Below are 21,210 nucleotides of genomic sequence, written 5' to 3'. Positions count from 1 at the left end.
CTCTCTGGTCTTGGCCATTGTGGAGAGGTTGGTGTATGTTTGATTGAGTGTGTGGACATGTGTCTTTTATACAGGTAACGAGTTCAAACAGGTGCAGTTAATACAGGTAATGAGTGGAGAACAGGAGGGCTTCTTAAAGAAAAACTAACAGGTCTGTGAGAGCCAGAATTCTTACTGGTTGGTAGGTGATCAAATACTTATGTCATGCAATACAATTCTAATTAATTACTTAAAAATTATACAATGTCATTTTCTGGATTTTTGTTTTAGATTCCGTCTCTCACAGTTGAAGTGTACCTATGATACAAAATTACAGACCTCTACATGCTTTGTAAGTAGGAAAACCTGCAAAATCGGCAGTGTATCAAATACTTGTTCTCCCCACTGTATGTGTAATACATGTGTTTTTGATTGATTGAAAGAGAAATAACATACATTTGTCTAAACTAATCCAATCAGTTAGATTTATTGCACCCGTTACTGAAATACAGTCATCGGTGGTAACTCTACAAGTAACTCAAAAAGAAAAGGTGCCATGGGAAATATGCAAATTAGGCTTTGCACAATACACCCTATCCTTATTTCACTCCACTGCAGTGTGAAATTTAATATTAGTTTGAATGTGGAACACATCCAACATCACAATTACTGGCCATAAATAAACATGTAGCCATGAACTGTATCAAGAGCTAATAATCAAAACATGAATGTTGTAGGGAAGGACATAAAAGGGTAAATTAGAATGAACTGTGAAAAAGCTAAATGTAACACCTATCACAGACCCTAAAGGCGTCCGCATACATACAGTCGGAAGTTTACATACACTTAGGTTTGAGTCATTAAAACTCGTTTTTCAACCACTCCACACATTTCTTGTTAACAAACTATAGTTTTGGCAAGTCGGTTAGGACATCTACTTTGTGCATGACACAAGTAATTTTTCCAACAATTGTTTACAGACAGATTATATTACAATTCTAGTGGGTCATAAATTTACATAAACTAAATTGACTGTGCCTTTAAACAGTTTGGAAAATTCAGGAAAATGATGTCATGGCTTTAGAAGCTCCTGAGAGGCTGATTTACATCATTTGAGTCAATTGGAGGTGTACCTGTGGATGTATTTCAAGGCCTACCTTCAAATTCAGTGCCTCTTTGCTTGACATCATGGGAAAATCAAAAGAAATCAGCCAAGACATCAGAAAATATTTTGTAGACCTCCACAAGTGTGGTTCATCCTTGGGAGCAATTTCCAAACGCCTGAAGGTACCACGTTCATATGTACAAACAATAGTATGCAAGTATAAACACCATGGGACAACGCAGCCGTCATACTGCTCAGGAAGGAGACGCGTTCTGTCTCCTAGAGATTAACGTATTTTGGTGCGAAAAGTGCAAATAAATCCCAGAACAACAGCAAAGGACCTTGTGAAGATGATGGAGGAAACAGGTACAAAAATATCTATATCCACAGTAAAACGAGTCCTATATCGACGCAACCTGAAAGGCCTCTCAGCAAGGAAGAAGCCACTGCTTCAAAACCGCCAATAAAAAAGCCAGGTTTGCAACTGCACATGGGGACAAAGATCGTACTTTTTGGAGAAATGTCCTCTGGTCTGATGAAACAAAAATAGAACTGTTTGGCCATAATGACCATCGTTATGTTTGGAGGAAAAAGGGGGTAACTTGCAAGCCGAAGAACACCATCCCAACCGTGAAGGACAGGGGTCGCAGCATCATGCTGTGGGGGTGCTTTGCTGCAGGAGGGACTGGTGCATTTCACAAAATAGATGGCATCATGAGGAATTAAAATTATGTGGATACAACATCTCAAGACAACATCTCAAGACATCAGTCAGGAAGTTAAAGCTTGGTCGCAAATGGACTTCCAAATGGACAATGACCCCAAGCATACTTCCAAAGTTGTGGCAAAATGACTTAAGGACAACAAAGTCAAGGTATTGGTGTGGCCATCACAAAACCCTGACCTCAATCCTATAGAAGATTTGTGGGCAGAACTGAAAAAGCGTGTGTGAGCAAGGAGGCTTACAAATCTGACTCAGTTACACCAGCTCTGTCAGGAGGAATGGGCCAAAATTCACCCAACTTATTGTGGGAAGCTTGTGGAAGGCTACCCGAAACATTTGACCCAAGTTAAACAATTTAAAGGCAATGCTACTAAATACTAATTGAGTGTATGTAAACTTCTGACCCACTGGGAATGTGATGAAATAAATAAAAGACAGGGAATTTTTACTAGGATTGAATGTCAGGAATGGTGAAAAACAGAGTTGAAATGTATTTGGCTAAGGTGTATGTAAACTTCCGACTTCAACTGTAGGTTCGGTTTGCTCCCAGCAGACGTCGGCTAGGCGAAGCAAATGTCTGTGCTCGCATACTCCTTAAAGACCTTCGCTTGAAAATCGAGAAAAAAGTGGCAATATTACTGTTGTTTATCCCTCTTGAGCCACCATAGCAACAACATAGCCATAAACACCTCCTCAAAATAGTGTCACACCCTGATCTGTTTCACCTGTCTTTGTGAATGTCTCCAGCCTCCACCTCCACCCCCATTATCCCCAGTGTATTTATACCTGTATTCTCTGTTTGTCTGTTGCCAGTTAGTTTTGTTTTGTCAAGCCTACCAGCGTTTTCCCCCTTGCTCCTGTCTTTCTCAAGTTTCTGTTTTCTAGTTTTCCTGGTTTTGACCATTCTTCGGCAAGAATCCCTGAGCCTGCCTGCCGTTCTGTACCTTATCACACCACCCTGGATTTTTGACTTCTCCCTGCGCTGACCCTGAGACTGCTTGCCGTTCTGTACCTTTTGAACTCTGATCTGGATTACTGACCTCTGCCTGCCCTTGACCTGTTGTTTGCCTGCCCCTTGTTTTTGTAATAAACTTTTGTTACTTTGACACTGTCTGCATCTGGGTCTTCTCCTGAAACGTGATAGTACGAACTGGCCATGACTGACCCAGCAGACTCGAACCAGCTCCGCAACGCCATATCCTCCCAAGAAGCCACCATTGGAAGGCACGAGGAGTTGCTTCGTGGTCTCATGGAAGGGTTCCAGACCTTGGCCGAACGCCATGACTGAGCGTTTAACACATTGGTGGAGCAATTCCGCAGGTTGTCTGTTAGGCAGCCTACCACGACGGCACCTCCCAGCTCCTCAGTCTCCCGGCTGTTAGCAGCTCGGCCTCCACGGCCACCCCGGTTTCCCGAAAACCCTGCTTACCTTCCCCGGAACGCTTCGCTGGAGAGTCAGGAACCTGTCGGGCATTTCTCGCTCAGTGTTTGCTCATCATTGAGCTGCAGCCCTCCTCCTTCCCCTCCAAGTTCTTGTGGTCTGTCCACACAATGAATGGATGTTCCACCCCCTCCAGCCAGTGCCTCCACTCCTCCAACGCCAGCTTCACCGCGAGAAGCTCACGATTCCCCACATCGTAATTCCTCTCTGTGTCGTTGAGGCGATGGGAGAAGAAGGCGCAGGGATGTAACTTGAGGTCCAGGGCCGAACGCTGGGACAGGACCACCCCCACTCCGACATCTGAAGCGTTGGCCTCTACCATGAACTGGCGGGACGGGTCAGGATGAACCAAGATGGGAGCAGTGGTGAAACGGTATTTGAGGTACCGGTCCACCCGGTCAGCCACAATACCACCCCCATCAACCTACGAGTATCAGGGAACCACAGTGCGACAACATCCTGGCTTCCTTCCTGTCTGCACTCACCTCTCTCAAGGTTCCGTTCACATGGTCCCCAGCTGCTGACCGGGTGGACCGGTACCTCAAATACTGTTTCACCACTGCTCCCATCTTGGTTCATCCTGACCCGTCCCGCCAGTTCGTGGTGGAGGCCAACGCTTCAGATGTCGGAGTGGGGGTGGTCCTGTCCCAGCGTTCGGCCCTGGACTTCAAGTTACATCCCTGCGCCTTCTTCTCCCATCGCCTCAACGCCACAGAGAGGAATTACGATGTGGGGAATCGTGAGCTTCTCGCGGTGAGGATGGCGTTGGAGGAGTGGAGGCACTGGCTGGAGGGGGTGGAACATCCATTCATTGTGTGGACAGACCACAAGAACTTGGAATATCTCTGCACTGGCAAGCGTCTCAATTCCAGGCAAGCTAGGTGGGCCCTGCTTTTCACCCGGTTCAACTTCTCCCTCTCATACCGACAGGGATCCAAGAATGTCAAGCCAGATGCACTGTCACGCCGCTATAGTCCCACGGCTACACCCCTGTGCTTGGCGACAGCACTCAGTTGGGGAATAGGGAAGCAGGTCCGGAAGGCGCAGCGTTCCCAGCCAAACCTCGTGGGGGGCCCAGATAACCGGGTGTTTGTTTCTGATGCTGTCTGCTCCTCTGTCCTGGAGTGGACCCACTCCTCCAGGCTTGCCTGCCACCCGGGCTCCCGTTGGACCCTGGCCATTGTGCGACAACGTTTTTGGTGGCCTACCATGGTTCCTGACGTCTCCTCATTCATCGCCCCCTGCACAATCTGTGTACAGAACAAGACTCCTCTGCAAGCTCCGGCTGGTCTCTCCAACCTCTGCCTATTCCTCACCTGGTCCCTGGTCTCACATATCCCTGGGCATTGTCACGGGTCTTCCCCCGTCTGATGGCAACACGCCATCCTGACAGTTGTGGACCGGTTTTCCAAAGCCGCCCACTTCATTCCTCTCCCCAAGCTACCCTCCGCAAAAGAGACGGCCCAGCTCATGGAGCAGCAAGTCTTCCGGATCCATGGACTACCAGTGGACATGGCCTCCGACCGGGGTCCTCAATTCTCGTCCCGGTTCTGGAAGGCATTATGCACACTCATTGGGTCGTCAGCCAGCCTGTCCTCCGGTTTCCACCCTCAGATCAACGGCCAGTCGGAGCGAGCCAACCAAGACCTGGAGACGACTCTGCGCTGCCTGGTCTCTGCCAAACCCACCACCTGGAGCCAGCAACTAGTGTGGGTCGAATACACCCACAACACCATTCCCTGCTCTGCAACGGGTATTTCGACCTTTGAGTGTTCCCTGGGTTATCAGCCCCCCGATCTTCCCAGCGTAAGAGGAAGAGGTCGGCATACCATCGGCCCAGATGTTTGGTCGCCGCTGTCGTTGTACCTGGAGGAGAGCCCGGCCGGGTATTGATGACAAGCGGACCGCCACCGGACCCCGGCTCCCCGGTATCGTCCCGGGCAGAAGGTATGGCTGTCCACCCGAGATCTGCCCCTCCGGGTGGAGTCCCGCAAACTTTCCCCCCGGCAAAACAGGCGCACTGGAACAAAACAGGCACACAGGGAAAACATACCCCGGCAATACAAAATACACAGAGTTCAACCAAGCTACTCTCCTCACATTAAACAATCACCCACAAGGACAAGGGGGCAGAGGGAACACTTATACAAGGACTAATGAGGGGATATGAACCAGGTGTGTGTAATAGACAAGACAAAACAAATGGAAGGATGAGATGTGATGCGGCAGTGGCTAGAAGGCCGGTGATGACGAACACCGAAGCCTGCCCGAACAAGGAGAAGAGGCAGCTTCGGAGGTAGTCGTGACAGTATCCTCCCCCCCCCCCCCCCCCCCCCTACACACACACACATGACTCCTGGGAGGCACAGCGTCTATCCAGAGGTTTATCGCGCAATCCCCCGCCCGATGAGGTGGTAACTTGGTAATCTGCGTTTTGGAAAACGTGTGTGCCAAATCGAGGTATTTGGGGGGAATGCGCACAGTAGAGGTACTGTCTGGACTTTCCACCGTGGTTGCACCAACGGAAACACTGAGACACATACCCTGACACTCTCGCGACCACCCTGTGAGAACTCTCTGCGGCCATGAAAAGGTGAGGTTGTGGAGTGCTAACCAAGGAATACCTAATACTACAGGGAAAGCAGGAGACTCAATTATAAAAAAAAGTGACTTGCTCGCGATGAGTCTCATGGGTAACCATAGTGACTGGTGCTGTAACTTCCCTAACAAACCTGGACCCTAACGGTCGACTGTCAAGTGCTCTGATGGGGAGTGGAATGGATAGGGGAACCAATGAAATGCCTAGACTGTGTGAAAATGACCTGTCCATAAAGTTCCCAGCTGCACCTGAATCGACTAGCTCCTTACACTGGGGAACTACACTGTAAACAGGAAAGTGGATGGGTAGGGTACAGTGTGCAGCAGAGGGCTCTGAATGAGTGTGGGTATTCGAAACCTGGGGTGACGCGAGAGTGCCCTGCCTGCCGCCTCAAGACCCAAAAGAACGCTGACGACATCGTGCAGTGAAATGTCCTCTCGTGCCAAAAGAATGACACTGGCGCTGTCGTCCTCCGCTCTCTCGGATCGCCGCTCCACCCAGCTCCATCAACTCGTGATCCGAGTCGAGCGGGGTTGGAACGGGCAGACTCCCTCCAGGATGTCCTCTGGCCGCCAGCAGATTGTCCAAGCGGATGGCCATATCCACCAGTTGATTGAATGATAACATGGTGTCCCGGCAGGCTAGCTCCCTTCGGACGTCCTCCAGCAGATGTCACCAGAAGTGGTCGATGAGGGCCCGCTCGTTCCACCCGGACCCAGCTGTAAGAGTCCGGAACTCCAGGGCGAGGTCCTGCGCGGCCCTCGTCCCCTGCCTCAGATGGACCAGCCGCTCGCCCGCCTCTCGACCCTCGGTGGGTGATCGAAGATAGCCCGAAAGAGGCGAGCGATCTCTCCGTAGTTGTCCAATGGGGCTCCTCCTTCATTCCAGACCACTTTGGCCCACTCCAGGGCTTTCCCTGAGAGGCAGGAGACGAGGGCGGACACCTTCTTCCGCTCCGATGGGGCCGGGCTGATGCTGGAATAGAAGAGATCCAGTTGGAGGAGGAATCCCTGGCAGAGCAGCTGTCCCGTCGAAATCCCGTGGTTGGGATATCTGGATCCCTCTGGGTGCTGGGGTGTGGGTGGCTGGATCCGGTTGCCCAGCTGGTCTCGACAGATCGGGTCCTCTCCTCTCCAGGCGTTGGATGGCCTGGAGAACCCGATCCATCGCTTCTCCCAAGCTGGCTAGCATCGTTGAATGCTCCTGGACCCATGCCACGACTCCAGGCATGCGTTCCTCTCCCGCTGACTCCATAGCGGGTGGGTGATTCTGTGATGGGTCATTTGAAGGAGTCAGGCGCAGGAGGGTAAATCACAGAATACAGAGTTTATTCTGGAATACAGAGTTACGCAAAATAGCGTCAAACAGTCCTGTGCGCAAAACAGGCGCACTGGAACAAAACAGGCACACGGGGAAAAATATACCCTGGCAATACAAAATACACAGAGCTCAACCGAGCTACTCTCCTCACATTAACTCTTCCGAGTCGGCGAACGCTTCGGCGCGTTCAAATCGCGGGCCGGCTTTAGGACCGCGCAGCATCCAAACCAAGTGACGCAGAGGGCTGCCGTCGATTTCATGCAGAAATGGAGACCCGAAGCTACGTTTTGAGTGTTTGTTTCATGTAAATACACCAACTAAAACCAAAGTTATGATAATTTCAATTCCATGAAAAAAGTGCGTCAAAATATGCGCTCTTTTATGAGCGCTTTGCATTTATTATAATAACTTTGTCGTCTTTTGTGATAAAAAGGAACGGAAAAAAACGTGTGCTTGTGCTAACCCGGTTCTTCAGGATGCACACGAGTATATAAACATTCATTCCCATGACAACTAGCCATTGCGAAAGAACGAACGAGAGGAATTAGTTCAGTTCATGAGTAGTTTTGGAGAGTTTTTCACGAGTTAGTAGCACCAGCCATGTTCCTGTGGCCATTGCCAATGTTGCAGAGGCCAAAGACAAAGCCACAGCAGGCCGCAGGGTTTGTCAACGCTGTAAACAAGTTGACAAGAAGAGGTTTGTCACACCATGGAAGTGCAAGGCCTGTGATGTGGCTCTCTGTGTCATTGTGGACAGGAACTGTTTTGAAGAGTGGCACAAATAGGGTAAAGGCCAGTGGCTATACCTACTTTTTTTGTAAATAGTTGTGTATTGCTTGTATATATCTCAAGAATACTTTTATATGTTCATATTTGCACTTTGTGGTTCAATTTGAAGCTTTTTTTTTCATTTTGGACAGAAACTGTTTTGAGGAGTGGCACAAAAAGGTTTAGGGTTAGAATAGAAGAAAAACGCCAGTGGTTATACCTACTTTTTATTGTAAATAGTTATTTATTGCTTGTATATATCACCAAAATACTTTTATATGTTCATATTTGCACCTTGTGGTTCAATTTGAAGCTTTTTAAATGCTTGGTTCACCATGTTTGAGGGTTTTACAATAAAAAAACCATCTTTTTTCTAAACGGACTTTGTGTTTTCTGTGTGTGTTTGGGTCCAGTGTGTTGAAATAGTATGTCAAAGTGAAAAACTTACTAACAGATCATATAGGTGAGGTTGTGCTGAAAAAAAAGATACCCAACATTGGTCTGGTAAACATTTCTTTATGTAGTATATCAGGGCAAAATTGAAGGTACCCAAAAACGGCCAAAAAAGCTCCAGACTCCGAAGAGTTAAACAATCACCTACAAGGACAAGGGGGCAGAGGGAACACTTATACAAGTACTAATGAGGGGATATGAACCAGGTGTGTGTAATAGACAAGACAAAACAAATGGAATGATGAGATGTGATGGGGCAGTGGCTAGAAGGCCGGTGATGACGAATGCCGAAGCCTGCCTGAAAAAGGAGAGGAGGCAGCTTCGGAGGAAGTCGTGACATCTATCAACATTCAAATCAATCAGTAGTTAGGATTCCATCCAATTGGGGACAGCTTTTCATGCAAATATTCTAAAATCCGCATTACAAAAATATGCACATTTTCCCACCAAAGATGTTACCATCAAATTGACTTGTTGCGGATAAAAGTCTGTGCGTGATGACATAGTGCACATAAAAATTACTTTTGCGGTTAAATTGTACAGAATACAAAATCCAAGTTAAATGGGTTTCCATCGCATTTTCAACTCTACTGATGGTTTTGTCACAAAAATGTTTGCGTTAAATAGCGACTGTGCCCAATCTGGTATTGGCATGTGCGCGCTAGTCAACATCTCATAGATACAGTGCAGGTATAGCCTACATGATGAGATTATTTTGGACAAAAGACCAAGATTATTAAAATTTGTCAACCGGCAGCCAAGCATCGATCATCATTTCACCAGAATAAGACCCCCAAAATGTATTAGAAAGGAGCATCAAGCTCATCACCTTGCACTTTCACCACCCTGTGAAGTTCATCATAATTTATTTAATCTGTAGCCTAATAAACTGCATGCTTTCCCAAGTCGTAGTGGGAGGACCACACTACATGTCATTACGTGACATTGCGTGACTTATTATATCAATATTTGCTCATAAAAGCATTTCCACCACCTTTTCTCTCATAAGTAATTGTACACAAAAAGATTCCACCTTGTCTAGCGTATTTTGTTTTGTTGACATTTGGAAAGTTTACAGACCAATTTGTATTTTCCATCAGGCCTTTTTATCCGACATGTACTTTACGTGCATAAAAAAGATAGATGGAAACCTGGTTAGTAAGTGAAAGTGCTATCAGTAAAATGACTTGAATAGTGTTATAACTAGGAATATTGGGGTTGAACATTGACATTACAAGTTGATCAGTACACAAATGGCTGTGCTTACCCATCAAACAATATGAGGGAATGATTTTGCTTTTGCTTCAAGGATGTCCACAGGTGGTAGGTGAAACAACTGTGTGTCCGGTGCAATTCTCATTGTATACTGTACACGATCTTCTTATCTATAACCCAAGTTACATTTCAACACCTAAAACAGAATGTGAGTGTGTGGGAGGGTCCTACTGGGCACACTACGTCATTTCAACATGGATAATTGGGTAATATGTGAGTAATAATTGGGTAATACATTGACTAAAGCTCAGCATTGAACAGCATAGTGTCCACAAAGCTCATCAATAAGCTAAGGACCCTGGACTGAACACCTCCCTCTGCAACTGGATCCTGGACTTCCTGACGGGCCGCCCCCAGGTGGTAATGGTAGGCCATGCTGATCCTCAATAAGGGGGCCGTTCAGTTGTGCATGCTTAGTCCCCTCCTGTACTCCCTGTTCACCCACGACCGCGTGGCCAAGCACGACTCCAACACCATCATTAAGTTTGCTGACGACACAATGGCGGTAGGCCTGATCACCGACAACGATGAGACAGCCTATAGGGTGGAGGTCAGAGAACTGGCAGTGTGGTGCCAGGACAACAACCTCTCCCTCAACGTGAGCAAGACAAAGGAGCTGATCGTGGACTACAGGAAAAGGATGGCCGAACAAGCCCCTATTCACATCGACGGGGCTGTAGTGGAGCGGGTCGAGAGCTTCAAGTTCCTTGGTGTCCACATCACCAACATACTATCATGGTCCAAACACACTAAGACAGTCATGAAGAGGGCACGACAATGCCTGTTCCCCCTCAGGAGACTAAAATGATTTGGCATGGGTCCCCAGATCCTCAAGAAGTTCTACAGCTGCACCATCGAGAGCATCCTGACCAGTTGCATCACCGCCTGGAATGGCAACTGCTCAGCGTCCGACCGTAAGGCGCTACATAGGGTAGAGCGTACGGCCCAGTACATCACTGAGGCCAAGCTTCCTGCCATCCAGGACCTCTATTCCAGGTGGTGTCAGAGGAAGGCCCCAGACATTGTCAAAGACTCCAGTCACCCAAGTCATAGACTGTTCTCTCTTCTACCGCATGGCAAGCGGTAGCGGAGCGCCAAGTCTAGGTCCAAAAGGCTCCTTAAGAGCTTCTACCCCCAAGACATAAGACTGCTGTACAATTAATCAAATGGCCACCTGGACTATTTTCATTGACACCTCCCCTGTGCATAGTCACTTTACCCCTAACAACATGTACAAATTACCTAAATTACCACAACTAACCTGTACCCCCGCACATTGACTCAGTACCGATACCCCCTGTATATCGCCTCATTATTGTTATTTTATTGTGTTACTTTTTTTTTTACTTCAGTTTATTTAGTAAATATTTTCTTAACTCTATTTTCTTAAAACTGCATTATTGGTTAAGGGCTTGTAAGTAAGCATTTCACAGTAAGGTCTACACCTGTGGCATGATTTCATTTAATTTAATATTTGGTAGAGACGTTGATCTATGAGATTACAACCTACATTCACCTACTCAAAAAGACAGACAAAAGTTAGTTGAATTTCCAATGTGTTTTCACTGTACTTTCAACCATCTAGAAGCACTACCAAATTCCAATGGAAAAACAATGTCTGATTTTTTGTTTAGTTGTTACCCAAATGTCCATCACTGCACTTTCAACCATTTAAAAGCTTCAAATGGGAATACAATGTCAGATATTTTGTTTATTTATACAACAGATGAATGTGTTATCACTGTGCTTCATATAATAGCAGAACCAAATCAGTTGCTTTGCAGTTGAGTTTACATTAAAAGTATATGGTTCAAGTGACCAATGCCATTTGAGATTATGCACAGATTATTAGAGGAATTGTGAAGATCTCCACAGACCTGTGACAACCTATGCATGCTATCTTGAACATGCACACTTTATATGATTACATACGAAGAAATGTATAGTTACAGTAACCTCAAAATGTGGCCATGAATGTGTTACTCATTTTAGGGTTGAATGCTACATTAGTTTGTTAGAAAGCTTTAGGTTATTTACTGTATTACAAAAGTAATTTTGAATTGTGTTTGGTTGACAACGCAACCAAATATCAATATTTAAGGGAGATGTATCTACCGCATAGATAGTTCCATCTGAGCCACTGGCTTAATCCCATTCTTTAACTTTTATTTTTGTTTGAGTTGGAGACATGAATCCAACATAACATTTGTTAACTTGTCGACAAGTTAACAGGCTATTTGTTGTATTGCAGAAGTGATTGAACAGTGTTTCCAACCAAATAGCAACATTTAAAGGAGATATATTACATTTTTGTCATTTAGCACAATCTCTTATCCAGAGCAATTAGGATTAAGTGCCTTGCTCAAGGGCACATTGACAGATTGTTCACCTAGTCTTCTCCGGTATTCAAACCAGCAACCTTTCAGTTACTGGCCCAATGCTCTTAACCACTAGGCTACCTATTTATCTTCTGTTTGGATAGTTCCATCTGTGCCACTGACTTATTCTGGTTTTAATTCCAGTTTGTCTACAAATTAATAATTAACATCTCTTTCTCAACCAAAAATCTAAGTTAAAGAATAGGACTAAATCAAATCAAACTTTAATTGCACTTTAAATAAAGTTTGATTTGATTTAGTCTTATACTTTAACTTAGATTTTTGGTTGAGATGGAGACCAACATATCATTAATTTGTAGACTAACAGGAATTAAAGCCAAACTAATTAGTGGCACAGATGGAACTATCTCCTTCAAATGATGATATTTGGTTGCATTGACAAACAAACACAATTCAATATCACTAAATATAATTTCATTTGATATCAACCAGAGCTTGAAACCCTAGGCCTATTGTACTGTTGTCACGAACCGGCTCAAGTTCGTAACAAAAGGGAGACACGTGGAGACAAGGAATACTCAAAGTATATATTTATTAACTAAAGTAAACTAAATCAAATAACAATGGTGTGTGTAATCAGTAGTGTAAGTGAGTGTTTGCATGCATAAATGTAATATGGAAAAGTGTTGAGAGTTGCCAAAGCAAACAACCAAAAAGGCCACAAAAATACCACAACCAAAGTCAAAGTATCTGCCTGGAGAGAGTCTCCTCAATGAATGTGGAAGAGGTCCATTTATGCTGGGACACACCCGGCCCAGGTGTTTCCCATGTAGCTGACGACCCTCCCAACTCCGCCCACCGGCATCCTAATAAGGAAACAAGAGCAAAGAGAGAATACGGCAGACAGAGTGGGAGGGTCGTCACACTGTCAATTTTTGTGGAATTCTGGGTTGAATTGAAACAATTGCTGTTGATTACTTTGCAAATGCTAGAGGCTTAAATAGCATCATTGATGATATATGAGTGATAAAGTATGGTCACATTTAATTTGCTCTTTTAAACCAACCCTTTGGAATGATTTTGATAGCAACAGTCAATCTATTTTGTTTTCAAGCAGCGATCTCTCAACAATCATTCTCACTATATCATTTTGGTAATAGTCAGGGACAAATACATAGCTAAGAAGGGCTTGGTGAAAACCTTGGATGGGAGACCAATGGGTAGCTATAGATAGATACATTTTCCAGTAGGAAGTGCTATCCAGCCTATTGTTTTTTTTCTGATAGGGGATATAACGTTGAAAATCTGACATTGTTTTAAAGGTACAAATTCAATGCATTTTATACTAGGTTTGTATATGTTGAAATTTGTTTACCATGATGACATATTCCTGTGGGTTAAATTTCACCCTGAAAACAACAATTTAAATGGATTACTTTGTTCAAATCCAATGTATTTTCCACATACATTCCACGTCACAATACAGTGACAAATGACGTTGAAACAATGTTGATTCAACTATTTTGTGTCCAGTGGGGTGTGTAAGTACAGCTTAAAACGACACTCTAAACATACATTTCAAGGTAGTCCTTGCTACACACCTTGTAAACATTTCACACATTAATTCCATATACAGAATATTTCACTACAGCAGTATTCAATTCAAACCACATCGCCAGTTTAAACGAGTTCTTAACGGGTTTTCACTCACGGCCAAGTCCATTTTGATGGGTCAGAGAGTTTAAGCCACTGGTGTGGCATGGAGGGCACTTTTATGTGCTGTGAAAGTGTGCAATTGCAAAGATAACGTGGGCGGCTCGAAGATTTTGTTCATCTTCAAAGTATGTTTATACCGCTCGGCTCTCAAACTCTGCTGAGTTCACTGTTCTTGGGATTAGAGAAAAATCTAAGTATTACTGACCTGCAAATAAAAATCAATGCAGAAAGACTGTTGGTTGGCCATAGCAGCACTTAAAATGTGTATAGGAACAAACTACACCAGTCTGCATTCTTTGTCATAGGAAAATGAATGGCTTGAAGAGTATGGTGTGGGGTTTGTGGCCCTACAGTGAAATGGTGTCTGTGCGATGTCCGTGCTCAGTTGTATAGTCCTGCGTGACTCAGTTGGTAGAGCATGGTCCATGCAACGCCAGGGTTGTACGTTTGATTCCCATGGGGGACCAGTAAAAAAATGTATGAACTCACTACTGTAAGTCGCTCTGGATAAAGCCGTAGCACGATTTTGGTGACCTTATCTGACCTTTTCTGCCGTTTTTTTAGACATGGTTCGATCCCACCCAGGGACACATTTACAATTCTTGTTACACTCTACTTAAAACATGAATCATATGATAACAAAGTTTACTCTGTTTATTAAAATAAACATAAGAGAGTTTATTCCCTCAGAAGTTGGTACACTGCACTTAAAACAGTAATTACATTACAAGTTTTAATCAAGTTTAATCAGTTTGTGAATTTTTTTTTGTCTTTTAAACAAGTGACACGACCACAGCTGCATGAATTTGTGGTCTCTCCATATGTTCATTTATCAATTTCTAAGCCCAACTAGCTAGACAGAACAGTGTTCAGGCTACATTGTTGTCATTCAGAAAAGGTGTAGCTAGCTACTGTAACGTTGCTCTACTAGCCTACTGTAGCCTACAACCCAGCTAGATAGCTAGCTACAAAGAAAACAATCCATTTCATCAATAGAGAAATGCCAGATCGGTCGGTAATAACTGACGTTAAATAACTGAGATCTGTGTCTACAGTGATGGTTGTTCGCTCCTTGCGCCGTGAGGTAGCTAACATTAAAGTATAGACAGTCTGAAAGTGTCCTTTCTACAGTGGCCTATGGGGAGTGGAACAGCGCCACAAAACCAACACAAAACCAACCAGTGGCCAGAAATATATTACACCAGTAGTGATAAGAGCGTCTGCTAAATTACAAAATTGTAAATTGTGTCGTGTGTTATGTGACCCAATGTCATTAATACAGTGATAGGGCCACAAGTGGTTTGAAGTGTGTGCACCCAGGATGGAAGTGGCAACCAAAATGACTTGAAAAAGCTAAAAAGTTAAATCTTTACTTTACGTAGCCAAATTGAATACGTCAATTCCTTTAGCCATACAGTGCATTCGGAAAGTATTCAGACCCCTTGACATTTTCCACATTTTGTTACGTTACAGCCTTCTTCTAAAATTGATTAAATGGTTTTTTTCCCTCATCAATCTACACATAATGACAAAGCAAAAACAGGTTTTTAGCTATATTAGAAAATCTATTTTAAAAAAATAAGAAAATGAAATATCACATTCACATAAGTATTCAGACCCTTTACTCAGTACTTTCTTGAAGCACCTTTGGCAGCGATTACAGCCTCGAGTCTTGTTGGGTATGGCAGGTTGGATTGGGAGCGTTGATGCAAAGCTACAGTTGAAGTCGGAAGTTTACATTACATTTACATTTTAGTCATTTAGCAGACGCTCTTATCCAGAGCGACTTACAGTTAGTGAGTGCATATTATTATAATTTTTTCATACTGGCCCCCCGCGGGAATCGAACCCACAACCCTGGCGTTGCAAACGCCATGCTCTACCAACATCCCTGCCTGCCATTCCCTCCCCTACCCTGGACGACGCTGGGCCAATTGTGCTCCGCCCCATGGGTCTCCCGGTCACGGCCGGCTACGACAGAGCCTGGATGCATACACCTTAGCCAAATATATTTAAACTCAGTTTTTCACAATTCCTGACATTTAATCCTAGTAGCTCTGTGTAGCTCAGTTGATAGAGCATGGCACTTGCAATGCCAGGGTTGTGGGTTTATTTCCCACGGGGGGCCAGTATGAAAAATGTATGCACTCACTAACTGTAAATCACTCTGGATAAGAACGTCTGCTAAATGACTAAAATGTAAATGTAAAATGTAAAAATTCCCTGTCTTAGGTCAGTTACAGTGGGGAAAAAAGTATTTAGTCAGCCACCAATTGTGCAAGTTCTCCCACTTAAAAAGATGAGAGAGGCCTGTAATTTTCATCATAGGTACACGTCAACTATGACAGACAAATTGAGAATATTTTTTCCAGAAAATCACATTGTAGGATTTTTAATGAATTTATTTGCAAATTATGGTGGAAAATAAGTATTTGGTCACCTACAAAGAAGCAAGATTTCTGGCTCTCACAGACCTGTAACTTCTTCTTTAAGAGGCTCCTCTGTCCTCCACTCGTTACCTGTATTAATGGAACCTGTTTGAACTTGTTATCAGTATAAAAGACACCTGTCCACAACCTCAAACAGTCACACTCCAAACTCCACTATGGCCAAGACCAAAGAGCTGTCAAAGGACACCAGAAACAAAATTGTAGACCTGCACCAGGCTGGGAAGACTGAATCTGCAATAGGTAAGCAGCTTGGTTTGAAGAAATCAACTGTGGGAGTAATTATTAGGAAATGGAAGACATACAAGACCACTGATAATCTCCCTCGATCTGGGGCTCCATGCAAGATCTCACCCCGTGGGGTCAAAATGATCACAAGAACGGTGAGCAAAAATCCCAGAACCACACGGGAGGACCTAGTGAATGACCTGCAGAGAACTGGGACCAAAGTAACAAAGCCTACCATCAGTAACACACTACGCTGCCAGGGACTCAAATCCTGCAGTGCCAGACGTGTCCCCCTGCTTAAGCCAGTACATGTCCAGGCCGTCTGAAGTTTGTTAGAGTGCATTTGGATGATCCAGAAGAGGATTGGGAGAATGTCATATGGTCAGATGAAACCAAAATTGAACTTTTTGGTAAAAACTAAACTCGTCGTGTTTGGAGGACAAAGAATGCTGAGTTGCATCCAAAGAACGCCATACCTACTGTGAAGCATGGGGGTGGAAACATCATGCTTTGGGGCTGTTTTTCTGCAAAGGGACCAGGACGACTGATCCATGTAAAGAAAATAATGAATGGGGCCATGTATCGTGAGATTTTGAGTGAAAACTTCCTTCCATCAGCAAGGGCATTGAAGATGAAACGTGGCTGGGTCTTTCAGCATGACAATGATCCCAAACACACCGCCCGGGCAACGAAGGAGTGGCTTCGTAAGAAGCATTTCAAGGTCCTGGAGTGGCCTAGCCAGTCTCCAGATCTCAACCCCATAGAAAATCTTTGGAGGGAGTTGAAAGTCTGTGTTGCCCAGCGACAGCCCCAAAACATCACTGCTCTAGAGGAGATCTGCATGGAGGAATGGGCCAAAATACCAGCAACAGTGTGTGAAAACCTTGTGAAGACTTACAGAAAACGTTTGACCTGTGTCATTGCCAACAAAGGGTATATAACAAAGTATTGAGAAACTTTTGTTATTGACCAAATACTTATTTTCCACCATAATTTGCAAATAAATTCATTAAAAATCCTACAATGTGATTTTCAGGATTTTTTTTCTCATTTTGTCTGTCATAGTTGACGTGTTCCTATGATGAAAACTACAGGCCTCTCATCTTTTTAAGTGGGAGAACTTGCACAATTGGTGGCTGACTAAATACTTTTTTTCACCACTTTATTTTAAGAATGTGAAATGTCAGAATAATATTAGAGAGAATTATTTATTTAAGCTTTTATTTATTTCATCACATTCCCAGTGGGTCAGAAGTTTACATACACTCAATTAGTATTTGGTAGCATTACTTTTAAATTATTTAACTTGGGACAAACATTTTGGTTAGCCTTCCACAAGCTTCCCACAATAAGTTGGGTGAATTTTGGCCCATTCCTCCTGACAGAGCTTGTGTAACTGAGTCAGCTTTGTAGGCCTCCTTGATCGCACACGCTTTTTCAGTTCTGCCCACACATTTTCTATAGGATTGAGGTCAGGGCTTTGTGATGGCCACTCCAATACCTTGACTTTGTTGTCCTTAAGCCATTTTGCCACAACTTTGGGGTCATTGTCCATTTGGAAGACCAATTTGCAACCAAGCTTTAACTTCCTGACTGATGTCTTGAGATGTTGCTTCAATATATCCACATAATTTTCCTACCTCATGATGCCATCTATTTTGTGAAGTGCACCAGTCCCTCCTGCAGCAAAGCAACCCCACAGCATGGTGCTGCCACCCCCGTGCTTCATGGTTGGGATGGTGTTCTTCTGCCTGCAAGCCACCCCTTTTTCCTCCAAACATAACAATGGTCATTCTTGCCAAACAGTTCTATTATTGTTTCATCAGACCAGAGGATATTTCACCAAAAGTACAATCTTTGTCCCCACGTGCAGTTGCAAACCGTAGTCTGCCTTTTTTTATGGCGGTTTTGCAGCAGTGGCTTCTTCCTTGCTGAGCGGCCTTTCAGGTTATGTCAATATAGGACTTGTTTTACTGTGGATATAAATACTTTTGTACCTGTTTCCTCAAGCATCTTCACAAGGTCCTTTGCTGTTGTTCTGGGATTTATTTGCACTTTTCGCACCAAAGTACGTTAATCTCTAGGAGACAGAACGCATTTCCTTCCTGAGCGGTATGACGGCTTCGTGGTCCCATGGTGTTCATACTTGCGTACTATTGTTTGTACAGATGAATGTGGTACCTTCAGGCATTTGGAAACTGCTCCCAGGGATCAACCAGACTTGTGGAGGTCTACAATAACTTTTCTGAGGTCTTGGCTGTTTTTTTTTTTTTTTTTCATGATATCAAGCAAAGAGGCACTGAGTTTGAAGATAGGCCTTGAAATACATCCACAGGTACATCTCCAATTGACTCAAATGATGTCAATTAGCCTATCAGAAGCTTCTAAAGCCATGACATCATTTTCTGGAATTTCCAAGCTGTTTAAAGGCACAGTCAAATGAGTGTATGTAAACTTCTGACTCACTGGAATTGTGAAATAATGAAAACTATAGTTTGTTAACAAGAAATTTGTGGAGTGGTTGAAAAACGAGTTTTGATGACTCCAACCTAAGTTTATGTAAACTTCCGACTTCTACTGTATTTTCAGGTCTCTCCAGAGATGTTTGATCGGGTTCAAGTCCGGGCTCTGGCTGGGCCATTCAAGGACATTCAGAGACTTGTCCAGAAGCCAATCCTGCGTTGTCTTGGCTGTGTGCTTAGGGTCGTTGTCCTGTTGGAAGGTGAACCTTTGCCCCAGTCTGAGCGCTCTGGAGCAGGTTTTCATCACGGATCTCTCAGTACTTTGTTCTGTTCATAATAATAATAATAATAATAATAAATAATAATATGCCATTTAGCAGACGCTTTTATCCAAAGCGACTTACAGTCATGCGTGCATACATTTTTGTGTATGGGTGGTCCCGGGGATCGAACCCACTACCTTGGCGTTACAAGCGCCGTGCTCTACCAGCTGAGCTACAGAGGACCATCTTTCCCTCTATCCTGACTAGTCTCCCAGTCCGTGCCGCAGAAAAACATTCCCACAGCATGATGCTGCCACCACCATTTTTTTTATTTTTTATTTCACCTTTCTTTAACCAGGTAAGCCAGTTGAGAACAGGTTCTCATTTAAAACTGCGACCTGGCCAAGATAAAGCCATGCTTCACAGTAGGGATGGTGCCAGGTTTCCTCCAGACGTGACGCTTGGCATTTAGGCCAAAGAGTTCAATCTTGGTTTCATCAGACCAGAGAATCTTATTTATCATGGACTGAGAGTCCTTTAGGTGCCTTTTGGCAAACTCCAAGCGGGCTGTCATGTGCCTTTTACTGAGGAGTGGCTTCCGTCTGGCCACTCTACCATAAAGGCCTAATTGGTGGAGTGCTGCAGAGATGGTTGTCCTTCTGGAAGATTATCCCATCTCCACAGAGGAACTGAGCTCTGTCAGAGTGACCATCGGGTTCTTGGTCACCTCCCTGACCAAGGCCCTTCTCCCCCGATTGCTCAGTTTGGCCGGGCGGCCACCTCTAGGAAGTGTCTTGGTGGTTCCAAACTTCTTCCATTTAAGAATGATGGACCTTCAATGCTACAGAAATGTTTTGGTGCCCTTCCCCAGATCTGTGCCTCGACACAATCCTGTCTCGGAGCTCTACAGACAATTCCTTCGACCTCATGGCTTGGTTTTTGCTCTGACATGCACTGTCAACTGTGAGACCTTATATAGACAGGTGTGTGCCTTTCCAAATCCAGTCAACTTCACACAACTGTGGGATGCATTGGAGTCAACATGGGCCAGCATCCCTGTGGAACGCGTTCGACACCTTGTGGAGTCCATATTAAAGTAGTCAAAAGATAATGCCATGATTAAGAAAAATCATAAATGAATCATGAATAATAATGAGTGAAGAAAGTTACGAGGCTACGACAAAACATTCTAACCTCTCACCATTACCAATAATAGGGGATATTAGTATTTTGGGGGGGGTATGATATTTGTCCCTCTGTAACTTTCTCACTTTTTATCATTCACAATTAATTAATTATTATCCATAATCATGGTAGCATCCACATTAACGGAGACGTGTTCAGAAACATCTTCTATTTTTACTTATTTCCTTTCCTAGATCCCTTTCCTTCTTTCCTTTCCTAGCTCCCATTAATTTTTTAGACAGTCCACCCTCTTCTTAATCCAAGTCTCTTTGTTCTTGTCCACCTCTAGTCCACCAGATTCATCAAGACCATGTAAGACCTTGGCCCCGGCAGACACCACCACAAGAAAACCCAAGGATTCATCAGACACACAAGCGAGAGATGGGGAGGATGTGTCCATCTGTTGCACAGGAAAGACGCATCTTCCCTGTCTCTCATTCTCCTGGTGGGCAGCAATACACACTTACCTCACTCTAGTCCACCTTGTTGTGTTATAGTGAAATGCCCATTAAAATGTATTTCAGTGTTAGTTTGGGAAATGCTCACCAAGCAAGAAAAGTTCCTGGAACAGCAAACGCTAATGCTACGCATCATAGCAGAATGCTGCAGAATATGTGATTGAAGAAGGCCTTCTGCCGTCGAAGAATTAACAAGGTCTCCAGAGCATGTAAAACAATCTTCAGGGAGCTGACTTCAAACTGAAACTGGTGAGTTTCATTCCACTTTGTATCTAATGTTTTTTTATATATATTCCATTCACCCTGTTGCAACTATATTTTCACATATTTGCAAACACTTGTGCTCTTGTTCATTAGCTGCTGTCTGGAAGAATCCGATAACATCTTAAGCGTCTGAGAGCGAAGTGGAGTCGGTCATGAAAAGGTGTTTGCAGGCAGCAGACCGGGA

The sequence above is a fragment of the Coregonus lavaretus genome (assembly GCF_964263955.1).
Source record: "Coregonus lavaretus genome assembly, chromosome: 29".
NCBI classification, from domain to species: domain Eukaryota; kingdom Metazoa; phylum Chordata; class Actinopteri; order Salmoniformes; family Salmonidae; genus Coregonus; species Coregonus lavaretus.
This window is presented reverse-complemented; position numbering follows the sequence as displayed.